The sequence below is a fragment of the Chelonia mydas genome, chromosome 10 (assembly GCF_015237465.2).
Source record: "Chelonia mydas isolate rCheMyd1 chromosome 10, rCheMyd1.pri.v2, whole genome shotgun sequence".
NCBI classification, from domain to species: Eukaryota; Metazoa; Chordata; order Testudines; family Cheloniidae; genus Chelonia; species Chelonia mydas.
In genome coordinates, this window is record NC_051250.2 from 4,294,943 (window position 1) to 4,307,177 (window position 12,235).

At 52.4% G+C, this 12,235-nt stretch overlaps 1 protein-coding gene across 1 annotated transcript in view; it reads right to left on the minus strand.

The window, feature by feature from the left end:
* LOC102944434 (testis-expressed protein 2) overlaps positions 1-11,886 on the minus strand; it is a 38,932-nt gene extending 27,046 nt beyond the window's left edge. Inside the window, exon 1 of the mRNA XM_037911476.2 lies at positions 11,667-11,886. The gene's annotated coding sequence lies outside the window, so the exon portion shown is untranslated. The remainder of the gene's footprint in view (positions 1-11,666) is intronic.
* Between the last annotated feature and the right edge of the window lie 349 nt (positions 11,887-12,235).

Here is a 12,235-nt window from a genome sequence, read left to right on the forward strand (position 1 = left end):
GGCCCTGGGTCTTCAAAGAACTTTACAGACACAAATTAAGTCTAGGCTCTGCAGCACCTGCCTCTGGCTCAGTTTGTATAATCTCACGCTTCATGGGCTTCATATTCCCTCCCTCCTCCTGATTTACATGAGCAAATTGTTCCCAGAATAAACCGGACAGATGCCCCAGTCCATCCAGGAATCATTGCCGAGAGGGAGCATCTCCTTGGGGCTCCCGTGAGCACCCACCACACTGGACCTAGCCACTGTATTCTGCTGGAGAGCTCCCTGTCTAGCTACAAGGCCTTTGCAAACGCTTCCTTTTGCAGTCAGCTGCGTGGATGCGGCACGTTTGTTAGCAATGGTGACTGATTTGCATTTACACTTCTGCCGCTCTCAGGAGGCGTCTGGAGGTGAAGAACAAAGACGCCTGTTCGACTGCACTTAACCAGCCTCTCCGCAGCAGCCGTCTCATATCGTTCCACGCTGTGCAGCAGATGGAGATTTAACTCCTTCCAGTGAGATCACAACAGAAGGCTGAGGTTGACCTTGCAGCTTTCGCGGCATGCTGATGTTCGAGCTTCAGGGTTCACGATACCCTGCACTGCTGTCGCCCGTTCTCTTGAAGCTAAACGAGCCTGGCATTTCCTGAACACGCCTGGCATGTCACAGCCCACCTGGGAGGCAAAACAGCTGTTCTCATCCCCATTGTACAGATTGCTAAACAAAGGCAAAGTGAAGTTAAGATCAAGCACGAGAGTGGTGGGCAGAGCTGGGGAGAGAATCCAGTGATGGCTATTACAGGTGTGCCTAGAGACCCCAGTTAGGCCCCATTGTGCTAAGCCTTGTACAGCCGTATCCCTACCCCAAAGAGTTTACACTCAAAGTAACCCAGGAGTCTGGACTCCCATTTCCCTGCTCTGTGCACCAGAAAACACAGCCTTCCCTTCCTCCTCTGTACGATGGGGTATGCAAGTCCCGGAAAGGGTTAATGGGCTACTGGTGGCCCAATCAGCGTGCCCTGGGACACCTGGGGCAGGAGTCAGGCTTCCAGGGAGGAGCTAAAAGGGAGAGAGAAAGCAGATGCGGAGTTCTCACTGTGGGAGAGAAGGCTGAGCTGTGGCTGATCAGGTATCCCAGAGGAAAGGGAAGCATGAGAGTCCTCTGGAAGGTGCCTAGCCGGAGCATGCTGGAGGCTGGATGGAGCAGTGGAAGACCAACAGGGAAACTGAGTGTGAGGAACTGCTGTCCTGCCCAGTGCTACAAGGGGGTTCTCTGGTAAGCATGTGCTACTACGTTGCTCTCAAAATAAAGCCCTTCCCACCCTTAAAACTCTTCACTAACTGCCTCTGGATTGGTCTTTGCTCCTAAATGTTGCAGTGTGAGAAGACTGGAGACCAGTGTATCAATACATGTTAACCGCTCGCCATGCAGGATTCAGGGTATATTTGTTGTTACTGTGGTTAGGCCTGTCTGGTAGTGATCAGTCATGTTAAATGAAGCTCTTTTTAAAGGTGTGGTTTAACTGATTACGTTAAGTGACTGGGGTTGTTTAACACCCTGTTCTGAGAGCAATTGTGGTGAAAGATTCGACCAGTGCCCTCCTTAGGATGGTGTAGATGGGCCTTGGATACATTGCTCCTCGGCAACCACTTCACAGAACAGAACTAAACCCTGACTTAGCAGAGACCTTATTAGCTGCAAGGCCCAGGCCCTGCCGTCATTAAGGAATTTACAGGCGCAGACCCTTAATGCCAATGCACTGCACCGAAAAGCCACGAAAATGCAGACAAAGGTACAACCAGATCCAATGAGATCGAAGCTAGACTACTTCAGACTAGAAATAAGGTGCAGATTTTTAGCAATGAGGGTAATTAACATCTTACCAAGGGATTCTCCATCACTGGCAATTTTAAAATCAGGAGTGGATGTTTTCTAGAAGATCTGCTCTAGTTAGAGCACAGCTACAGGACTTGCAGCAGGAATTATTCAGGGAAGTCCTCTGGCTTGTGTCGTGCAGGAAGTCAGACTAGATGATTGCAATGGTCTCTTCTGGCCTTAAAATCTATTATGTTAAAAGCTCAGACCACTGCACGCTTACTCTGGTGTCAGACCAAATGAAGCTGCACTGCCTTAAGCTTCGCTCTGTATCAGGGCAGCATGTCCATATGAGGGGTGTGCACTGGTGTATGTGAGCTAGTTACCCGCCTGCAAATGTCTTTCGTGTAGACAGGGCCCCATGTGAGGAGCAGCTAGTACAAGGATAGAGGTGCAAGATGGAGCCTGAGCAATTCTTCCACAGTCCTTCTACTCTGCCAAACCACATTCAGCACCGTTCTTTATTATCTGTGTTGTGGCAGCGCCCAGAGACCCCCCCGTCGGCTCATTGCACAAACACCTGGGAAGAGAAAGGCCCTGCCCCTGTCCCGATCTACTCGGCATGTTTCAGTTTAGCTATGTGGTGGCCTGCAGAGACCTTGCAGGTGGGTGCGGAGAGATGGCTGGTCCCACAATGCTGCCTCCCCAACCTTATCTTCAGCTACCAAATACCAGTGAAAGAAGCTAAAAACATACAAATAGTTTCCTAAGGTTCCTTTGTCCTTGTAAGTAACAGCTGCAGTTGCCCCAGGGATGTTACACAATTGCCAGTGGGAATGGAGCTGGTCTGAGCAATTTCCATCCCTCCCACGGATAAGAAAGCAGTGTACAAAGAAGGGTGAGTATCTTGATCCCTATTTTACAGATGGGGAAACTGAGGCCCAGAGAAGTGAAGCGACTTGTCCGAGAGGCAGAACTGGGCCTGGGAGCAGACCTGGCTCCCCGTGCAGGCTCAGACTTCTGCGCCTACTGCCTCTTGCAGAAAACCTGCCCACGGAGGAGGGGGTGGCCCAGGCTGTGAAAAGGGCTGTGAACGCTCGAGTCACATGGCCGTTGTGCAGATTCCCTAATGCTGCTTGCTCGCAAATGAGACCAGACTGTCCTGAGTCACAGTGTCGTCTCTGCACACTGAGCCCGCTGCCCCCTGGGTCCCAGAACTAGCTCCAGGTACGGAATTGGCAGATACTGGCTCGGAGCAGCTTTTGCATTCAGAGCCAGATCCTGAGAGGCCCAGACCTTTTGCTTTGTCAGCAGCAAGTGCTTGAGGGCTCAGCACCTCTCAGAACTTGGCCTTTCTTCAATTATCCCACTCATATTTTGCTTGGTTTTTAAAAGCTAAAAAGTCCGATATCCTAAGAGGCCATTAATACATCCGCAGCCTGTTCAGTAATAACAGCTTGTGTTTATATAGCAGCTTTCAGCCAGAAAGAACTCAAAGCATGGTACATGCTATATATAAACCACTGAAATGCAGCCACCTCTGGGGAACAATGGCAGCAGTGCACTGCACTGCCTCAGGGGGAGGAGGAAGGCTGGCCAAGGATGCCAGGACAAATCCTTATACTTAAGCTGGGGATCAGAGAGGGGCCATTAATTGCCACGCAAAGCAGGCTGCACCTTGGCTACAGGTCTTGTCAGAAAGACTTACACCCATTCCCGTTCCATGCAGTGTGCATCTGTCTTGGAAGGTTTAAAGAGCTGGAGAGTCTGCTGGGATGTCAGTATGGACTTTCAGATACAGTAGGTAGGTTAAACCTGGTGCTTAGAACTCGAAGCTGTCCCCTGTGATTTTTACAGGTGAGCCTTGGATGATAACCTCGCGGGTTAGCTCCGGGTTCAAAATAGGAAATATTTAACCAGGGGAATTCTCTGGCTGCCATCTTTCCTCGCTGCCCACGTTGTGTTAATTACTCCAGTTCCTCAATTCAACCATTAAAAAGGCTCTTTGCACAAGAATTTCGGCCTGCTTTGTAGATCCAAGAGGTCTGAGAAGCGCTGGAGCTGATCTAAACCCAAGATCAGACCCATTTTGACCTACAGTTCATGAAAGAGCATACGATAGAATTATAACGAATAAAACTCATCACGCCAGTGGCAACTTTCATCTGAGGGTCTCAAAGCACTTTACAAACACTCATGAATTAAGCCTCCCTGGAAAGTAGGGGAGTATTAGCCTCAAGGGGAAACTGAGGCACGGAGGTGAAATGTGATTCTTTTTTTGCCTACTGCTTCAAACTCCCTCCCTTCCTTTGAATGGTATCTTGCTCTGTGTGGATAACTAAGCTCACTATTCCCCCACTGTTGTGTCTTTTGCTCTTTACACAATGTACAGAATATGAAGGAACCCTATGGCACAACCCTATGGCATGGGTCCACATAACCGTGATTTGCCAGGCCTAGTTCCATGAATACACCACTGGCAGAGTGCTAGTGACTTCTGAAACATAGAAGGCAGGGGGGGTCACTTGAAAGCTCACAATCGTTATTTTTTGAGGCATATTACCCAGTTCTGTACAGCTTGCAAGATGCTACAAACATCTACACAGACAAGCTCATCAAAAGTGACTACAGAGTTTGGATGTGTGAGACCTCCTAAAGGGGGCTGATTTTCAGAAAGTGCTGAGCACCTCCTCTCCCCCAGCAAAGAGTCCCTTTAAGGCATCTCCGATTAGTCACCCAAACACTGAGGCACTCCAAATCACTTGTCACTTTTGAAAATTTTGGCCAAAAATACTAGGAATGGGGTCTCAGCTGGACCCAAACTTCCTCAGAGCTTGTGGGAGTTTGGATCCAGGGGTCTGATTTGCTCCAACAGAGCGATGAAGGAGAGCTGCACCCTGAAATGATCCAGTGTTTAGGATTGTTCACTTGGGACAGTTTGGTCTGATCTTTCTCGGAAAGCACACCCATGTCTCTAGTCTGATAACACATTAATTGCACAAAGCTGTAACGGCTACCGTGTGCTATTTACAAATGCCACCTGATCATCTTGTAACATAAAGGTTCACCCAACTTGAATCTATCCAATTAAAGCTCCCAGCATCTTATTCCCAGATGAGCCATTGCCAAATTAGTGTTCGTTTGTTGCGAAATTAGCCAGAGTTAATTGAAAAAATAATTTCCAAGAGTTCTCTCCAGCCTATTAAACCTGTCAGTGGCTGCTTGAGAAGGGAGCAGGCTGCTGGAGACTGCACCAGAGTTTTGCTTCACTTCAAAGAGACTGATTTATGAGCCAACCAAAAGGGTGAGAAATCCCTCATCTAATTATCACTGAAATATACAGACACAGAAAACAAACTACTGTGGTTATTAGTCTGGTGACTGGAGAGCTCTTCCAGTTGCTCTTTGATGAGGAAGTGATGCAGTTTTAAGGAAACCAAACTGCAATCAAAAGATGTAAATTATCTGCACACTGACCTTTTTATAAAACAGATCGACATATTCCAGGCAAAAAGCTTGGCCAAACGCTGAGAAATCAAGCGCCCAAAAGGCAGGACATAGACAGAAAAGGCTGAAGCTCAGCTTTAACTCTGTCCTCTTGAGCTTCTGCTTTAAAATATTTGACTGATCACTGAATCCTAGAGTCAATACACATTGGAATTTCTTATACAGCCTCAGGTACAATCTTCAAGCTTGGCTTGATTTTTTTTTTTAAAGTTGCAATGGGATCTACAAAACAAGCCTAGCTTGAAGAAAAGCAGCATTATTGAGTTATGGCTATATATTATGACAGCTGGTTTTGATTCAGATGGGTCAGGAAAGAGTAAATCCTGAATCAAAATAGGCAATGGGCAAGTGTGTGCAGCTTTGTCTGGAGGTGCTAGCTTCGGAAAGAACATTGCGATCAGTGTCGCTTTGAGGGTATCATGGCAGCACTGTAGAATTCAGGTCCTGAGCTTTTTGGAAACGTCACCCCTGGGAGTGGAATTGCTTTGCCTTGCTCTTCACTGACTCAGTCCACATGATGCTCAGAACCGTGTTGCTGATAGTCCTGGGTGGAGCTGTCTCCAGCCCTCCTGGACCAGAGAATGAGTGCAGGCAATGGCAATAATGGGGTGAAACCGGGGAGATGCTGGAAGTCCCTCTCTCACAAAAGGCCAAGGTCACTCTGTGCACAAACAGTGAAAGGGGGAGCGAGACAAGCTCTTTAGGGCAGGGGGCCACCTTTGTTCTGTTTGTACAGCACCTAGCACAATGGCACCCTGGTCCATAACTGGGGCTCCTAGGTGCTATCGTAATACAAATACTAGGACCTGATACACCTACACCTCTTGGCTCCTACACCTCTTGGCTTCACTGCCTCACTGCCCATGACCAGTTGCTGTGTCAGACTCCTTCTCATCCAGTGGATTAGATTTGTGGCCCTTGTAAAAAGCTGTTACAGGTCAGGACTGCAAGGCATTGGTACAGCTGTGTGTAGGAGCCTAGGACTGGGCCAGCAGGAGATGCCGCAGGTTAGCACTGAGGGGTTAGCAGAATGGTGTCGGGCTCAGGACTGCCACTGCAGGGGCTTGCAGGTGAGGACTGAGGGGCAGTGGCAGAGCTGTGTGGGTGGGGAGTCCAGGGCTGGGATGCGGGGCAGGGGAGGAGGCTGCAGGACAGCTCCGAGGTGCATTGGCAGAGCTGGGTCAGACCAACCGCTGGAACGGTAGGGTGGGTGCAGGCTAGAAGTGAGGGGCCAAGTGGGCGCGGGGAATACTGTGTGTCTGGGCGGAGGGCCATTGGCAGGCCTGGGCCGGGAAGCTCAGTCCCAACCTCCTCTGCCCTGCCTAGCTGGCACCATCCCAGGGTTTCACCTTTCTGAGCACGGACGGTCACAGCTCGGCCCAGATAAAAATAAAACGGGCAGGTGCGGAACGTGTGACCACACTCCCCCGCCTTGCGCCTCTGGGTCGCGGGGTAAGTGCCGGGCTGGTCACGAGGTGCTGAGAGTGTCACTTTAAAATGGCCTGGAGAGCTGGGGGGGTGGTTGTGTGGGTGGGTGTTTTATGGGTGCCCTCTTCTCCTGGATGGGCTGAATTCTGATCTCTGTGGTGGGGGGGTAGGCCCAGTGACAAAGGTATACCTGAGCACCCAGGGAAGTTAGCAGTTCCCGGTTCCCTTTACTAATGCAGCCTGGGGAGGAATTTCTGTCTTCCTCAGGGGATGCAAACTTAATACCAACCTGACCACTGGCTAAAGGAGGGGGAGTTCTTAAGTCTTTTAAGGAGTCCCCATGAGCCTCTGGTTCTCTTTCTGTCCCAAACAACGACCAAGGGACTCTTTCTGTCCCAATGTGGTCTAGAGCTCAGGCTGCGGGGTTGGGAGTCTGATGACCTAGGTCCTAGTCCCAGTTGTGACCTTTGGGTAGTTGCTTCACCTCCTTTGTGGTCTCTGTTTAGCCTGTGAGCTCTTCGGGGCAGGGACTCTCTCTTACTGTGTGACTATAAAGCACCTCACACAAAGAACCCTGATCCCAGGTGCTGCCATGATACAAAGCATTGTAATAACTTCTGTTCAGTGAATGCAGTGGGCACTCTCTCCTCCACAGTCTCGTCTCTGCGCTGCTGTTTTCACTGACCCTAAGCATATAGCTCACATCCAAGAGCCCGGGCATCGGGGAGAGAGCCCCATTCCAGTGCTGACAAGCAGCAGAAATGCTGCCGTGCAGGCAGCAGGATTCAGACATGGGGTCCGCATGGGCTCAAGGCAGATGAGCGCTACAGCTCTCATTGACCTCCTTTGTAACGGGCCCGGACCCCTGCGGCGATTCAGGACTCGTGCTGTCTGTTCACTTGCCCCAGCTGACGCCATCCCTATCCGCTGCGGCATCACAGAGATCAGGCCGGCTGCACACTAAATGCACTGAGCCACACGCAGTCCGGGATAAGCATGTGCGTTCCCTCTTGGTGTTAAGGGGTGGAGGGTCTAACAGGCATGGCTCGAATCTCAATAAGAAGCCCCTTTGTTTAATCAGACTATATCTGATTAGAGGAGAATTTTTCAGGACAAAAATCCCTTACAAGCATGATCTACTCTTGAGAGAGTATCACCATGACAATGGTACCTAAACCAGAGGTTATTGTAAAAATATCATAAGCCCAATTCATCCTTCAGGTTCATACTCTGGCAGCTCCACGGCGTATGTCCCGAGAGCCAGATCCCAGCTGGTGGAGCACCATTGAAGTTAGTAGAGCAGTGCTGATTTACACCAGCTGAAGACTGGCCCCAAGGAGGCATTTGGCCCATTGTCTCTTATGAGCCTTTTCCTGCCTGTTTGATCCCTCTGAATCGTAAATACCCGGTATTAAAAATAACACATCGCTTGTTCTACACACCACAAAGCAAGGCAGGTAAGTCGTGTCCTCAGCTCCCCGTTCCCCACGGGCCCCGTTGCCACCTCCAGTGACTTGCTGCTCTCTGATCCACAGGACGCACTCTCCAGCGAGAGGTCCTCGCTTAATGGCCCCTCGGCACCTGCCACCGATAACAAATTCCGCTTTGTCCTCTGGGAGGGAGCTTTGCAGAAATCTATCTGAGATGAATGACTGACCTAATTTGAAATGGCAGCATCCAGAAGGCAGAGTGGCTGCCACCGCCTGCCTGAGCACAGAGATTTCAAAGCCCTGGGCACAGCTGTTTGTAACCAAGGAACCCAGAGCCCTCCATGTACACCTGGATAGTCACTCTGCTCTGGGCCTAGAGCCGTGGCTCTCAACCTGCAGGCTGCCTGTGGCCCAATCAGCACACAGCTGTGTCCCATGTGACATCCTCAGGGCCATACAGGGAGTATATATATTGTGTGGATGTGGCCCCCATAACACAGAGAGAGCTGCATTGGCAGCCCACGGTGATAAATCGGTTTAGAACCACTGGTCTAGAAGGAGCAGAGGTGCTGATGTTCAGAGCATATTGCTACACAGACTTGTTGCTTGGAGGTGACTGGAAAAGGACAAAGCTATGGGGGCTGTGTCCCTTCTTTGCTTCTTCATGTTGGAGAATGAAGGCTGGAGCAAGCATGTTTCCTTTTATTTTCAAAATGTCTATTTTTTAGATTAAAAATTCATGCCTCGTCTCCCCTGTCTCCATTGCCCACTGGAGAACTACTGGGCTTATAACATCAAAGGTATTGAGGACGAGAGGGGATTGCTTGTGATTTTTATTCAGTTTTATCTAATGGTCCTTTTAGAATCTGGGGAAAGAGTTCTCTTTACTAAGGAACCAGCGCCTTCAGCTAAAGGCTCGGAAAGCTTCTGATCCACATCCCTGAGTCACCCAAGGAGTCATCTGACAAAAACAGGGAAGAAAAGACTTGAGATACCGGATATTTATAAGGGAAAAAAGAACCCTGCATGCCAACATGCTCACACATGCACCTTTCAGGCCCCATAAAGAAGAAAAACAAAGGGGATTGAATCCAGATCCTTTCTTTTGCAGATCACTTTCAGAGCTACTTGGTTCTCTTGCATCGTCAGCAGCCGACACCCACTTCAGTACATCCACCTGATAAAAGCTATGGGCAGGATCTTGCAAAGGGCTGTGGGTGGGTAGCAGGGGCTGGACTGCAGGATTGGAGCCTAAATATTACTGGGTGCTGGCATTGCATCCTGCAGCCCTTATACATGCGAGCAGCTCCCTGATCCTGTGGGGATCTCAAGGAAATCTCCTGGGGCAACTGCATGGAGACTCTGCTTCCAGTCTGTCTCCCAGCCACCTGGGGGCCTACTTCTGTCCGTGGACAGGACAGCTGTGCTGTTAGGGTTCCTTGACAGCAGCAGCCCCTTGAGCCCACACAAGTTGGTGATCCCTGGACTGAAGATTCAGTGTATTGCCTTGCTCCTGTTTGCCCTATGGGTTTGTGGGATTGGAAGAAACCTGTGGAGCCCAGCTGCTACTCTCAAGTTCCCAGCTCTCCTTTCCTTGCCCTCTCTCAGTCTGTGGATCTAGATCCACAGGGAGCCCCCCACAGACGGCCATTGGAGGTGCATACTGAAGAGCTCCCCCCTCTCCACACACCCCTAGACTGATCCATTCTCATGATCCAAGGCACAGGGCATTCAGCCTGCAAGGTCCTTGGGGGAGGGGCTGTCTGTTGTAACCCCCTGTACAGCACCATGCACACATCTGCAGGCAATAGAAATAAAGAACAATGACCACTGCTCTGGGAAGAGCGATGCCGTGGCGCCAGGTCCGTAAATCCTGCACTGTTCCCCAGCGCTGTATTCACTAGACAGACAGGTAAAACCCACGCCAAACCAGCCGAGGAGACTTCTGCTTGGCTGGGGGGATCCTGACTGCACTGGGAGGGGAGACACAAAGGCCTATCTGTCCCTCTGTTGCGTCCACCCATGGTCTTGCTCCAGTCGCCAAGTGGGAGCAGGAGTCTAAGGCCCTGTTAAAACTCCAGCAGCATTGCAGGGATCAGCTGGTCACTGCAAGGTGCTTGGGAAGGAGATGGTCTTGGGCCTCTTTTTAAGTAGATTTAGTGGTGGCGAAGGGTGCCAGGCTGCCATGCACGGGGCAGTGCCCAGGCACACTAGCTCTAGGCTGCCCTGCCAATAAGCCTCTCTCTTGGTCTTGAAGAATTACCTCTGGTGCTCTAAAAGCATTTTACTCTCCACACCTAGTGTTTGGTCTCTGAGAGGGGTTTTTTTTGGTGGGGGGAGGAGGGGAGTAGAAGGGGCAAGAGGATGGTGGCTTTTTCTGCTGTGGATCTCTAAACCTAGACCCTGGGAAACCAGCCAGCCATTCTCCGCAGTTCACCACACCCTCATCCGACGGTAAAATGGTCCATCCGACCGAGAGGAGAAAACCCCCATGAGCCATCACTGAACTACGGCAGCACCCACTCCCAGCAGCTGAGGACACCATTGAGGCTGCCTGGCACAGCGGGATGGATCACCCAGAAAGTCTGTAGCATACGCTGAACTGGCCACTTGCTGCAGACATTTCTCACACTGTCCGCATAATCCAGCTCACCCTGATAGAGCAGGTGAATTCACGTCCGCTCAGTTCTGAGCTGCTTGAAGTTGGAAACCCATCCCTGCGCTACGATATATATTTGCAATGCACCTATAGATGTTCCATTAGCGAAAGGAGTTTTGAGGTTCTCAGCAAATTCTGCAGAAATGCGTTAGGCCACCACAGCCGTGGATCTGTTCACCCCGGGGCCTCCCTCAGTGGGTGATTGGCTGGAGAACTTTTCTTTATGATCTCTTGAGCTCCTCACAACTCATCGCATCGGTGACATTCATTTCTAGCCATAAAAGCTGCTGTATTATTCTGCTGCTTCCAACGCAGCGCGGGCTGCCGGCCCCGAAAGGGCCTTACCTGGGGTGTGTGCAGCCCACAGACAGCCCCGAAATCCTTCCAGCCCTGTGCTCTTCCTGGCTCGCCCCTAACAGGAGGGCAAACACCAGGCTGAGACCCAGGCTGCCCCTGGGATTTCATAGACGGGACCTCTGGAGGTCACTAAGTCCAACCCCCGGACCAATCCCCAATTTTTGCCCCAGGTCCCTAAATGGCCCCCTCAAGGATTGAACTCTCAACCCTGGCTTTAGCAGGCCGATGCTCAAACCACTGAGCTATCCCGCCCCCCTAAGGATTTGAAGCCTGAGGTCTGAGCCCCCGGCAGCCCCTGCTGGAGCGGGGCTTCGCGCAGCGGCCACGCAGCCCGGCCGCAACCCCGGCAAGTCCAGGCTGCCCAAGAACAAACTTCCACGCGCCGCTCTCCGCCGTTTCGCTGCGCGGCCGGGCTCGCAGGCTGGGGCCAGGCTCCCGCTGTCCCCCGGGCAGCGGGACGAGCCCAGGCGGACGCGCGGGGGACTCACCTGCCCGGGAGCCGGGGGAGCGAGGCGGTAGCGGCGGGCGGGGCTGTCCGGCCCCCCGCCCCCGGGATCCTTCAGCTGGAGACGCGGGCGGCCGGAGAGCGAGCGAGGGCATGGCCCCGGCGCCGCGATCCGCCCCCGGGCGGCTGCCCGCGCCGCAAGCCCCTGCGCCCGGCCGGCGCTGCTGCTGCAAGCGGCTCCGATCCCTGGGGGCTGAACGTGGCTCCCAGAGTCCCGGCTCCTGCTCCGGGCCCCTCTGCAGCGGCGGGAGCCGGGCCGAGAGCCCAGGCTGGGCGGGCTCGCTGCGTGGCGGAGCTCAGCGCGGGTCTCCCCGCCGGGAGCCGCGCCCCGCACCGCCCGCTCGCGGCGCCGCCTGCTCCGAGGCGCCCCGGGGAGGGAGCGCGGCGAGCCCCGGGGAGGGAGCGCGGCGAGCCCCGGCGGCGCGGGCAGCGGCTCATTGTCAGCCCCGGCTGCTGCGGCGTTGGCAGGGCTGGCGCTTTGAGCGGCTAGAGCCTTGGAGATCCCCCCTTGTCAGCGCCAGCCTTCCTTAGCTGGGGGGGGTTGGGAATAAG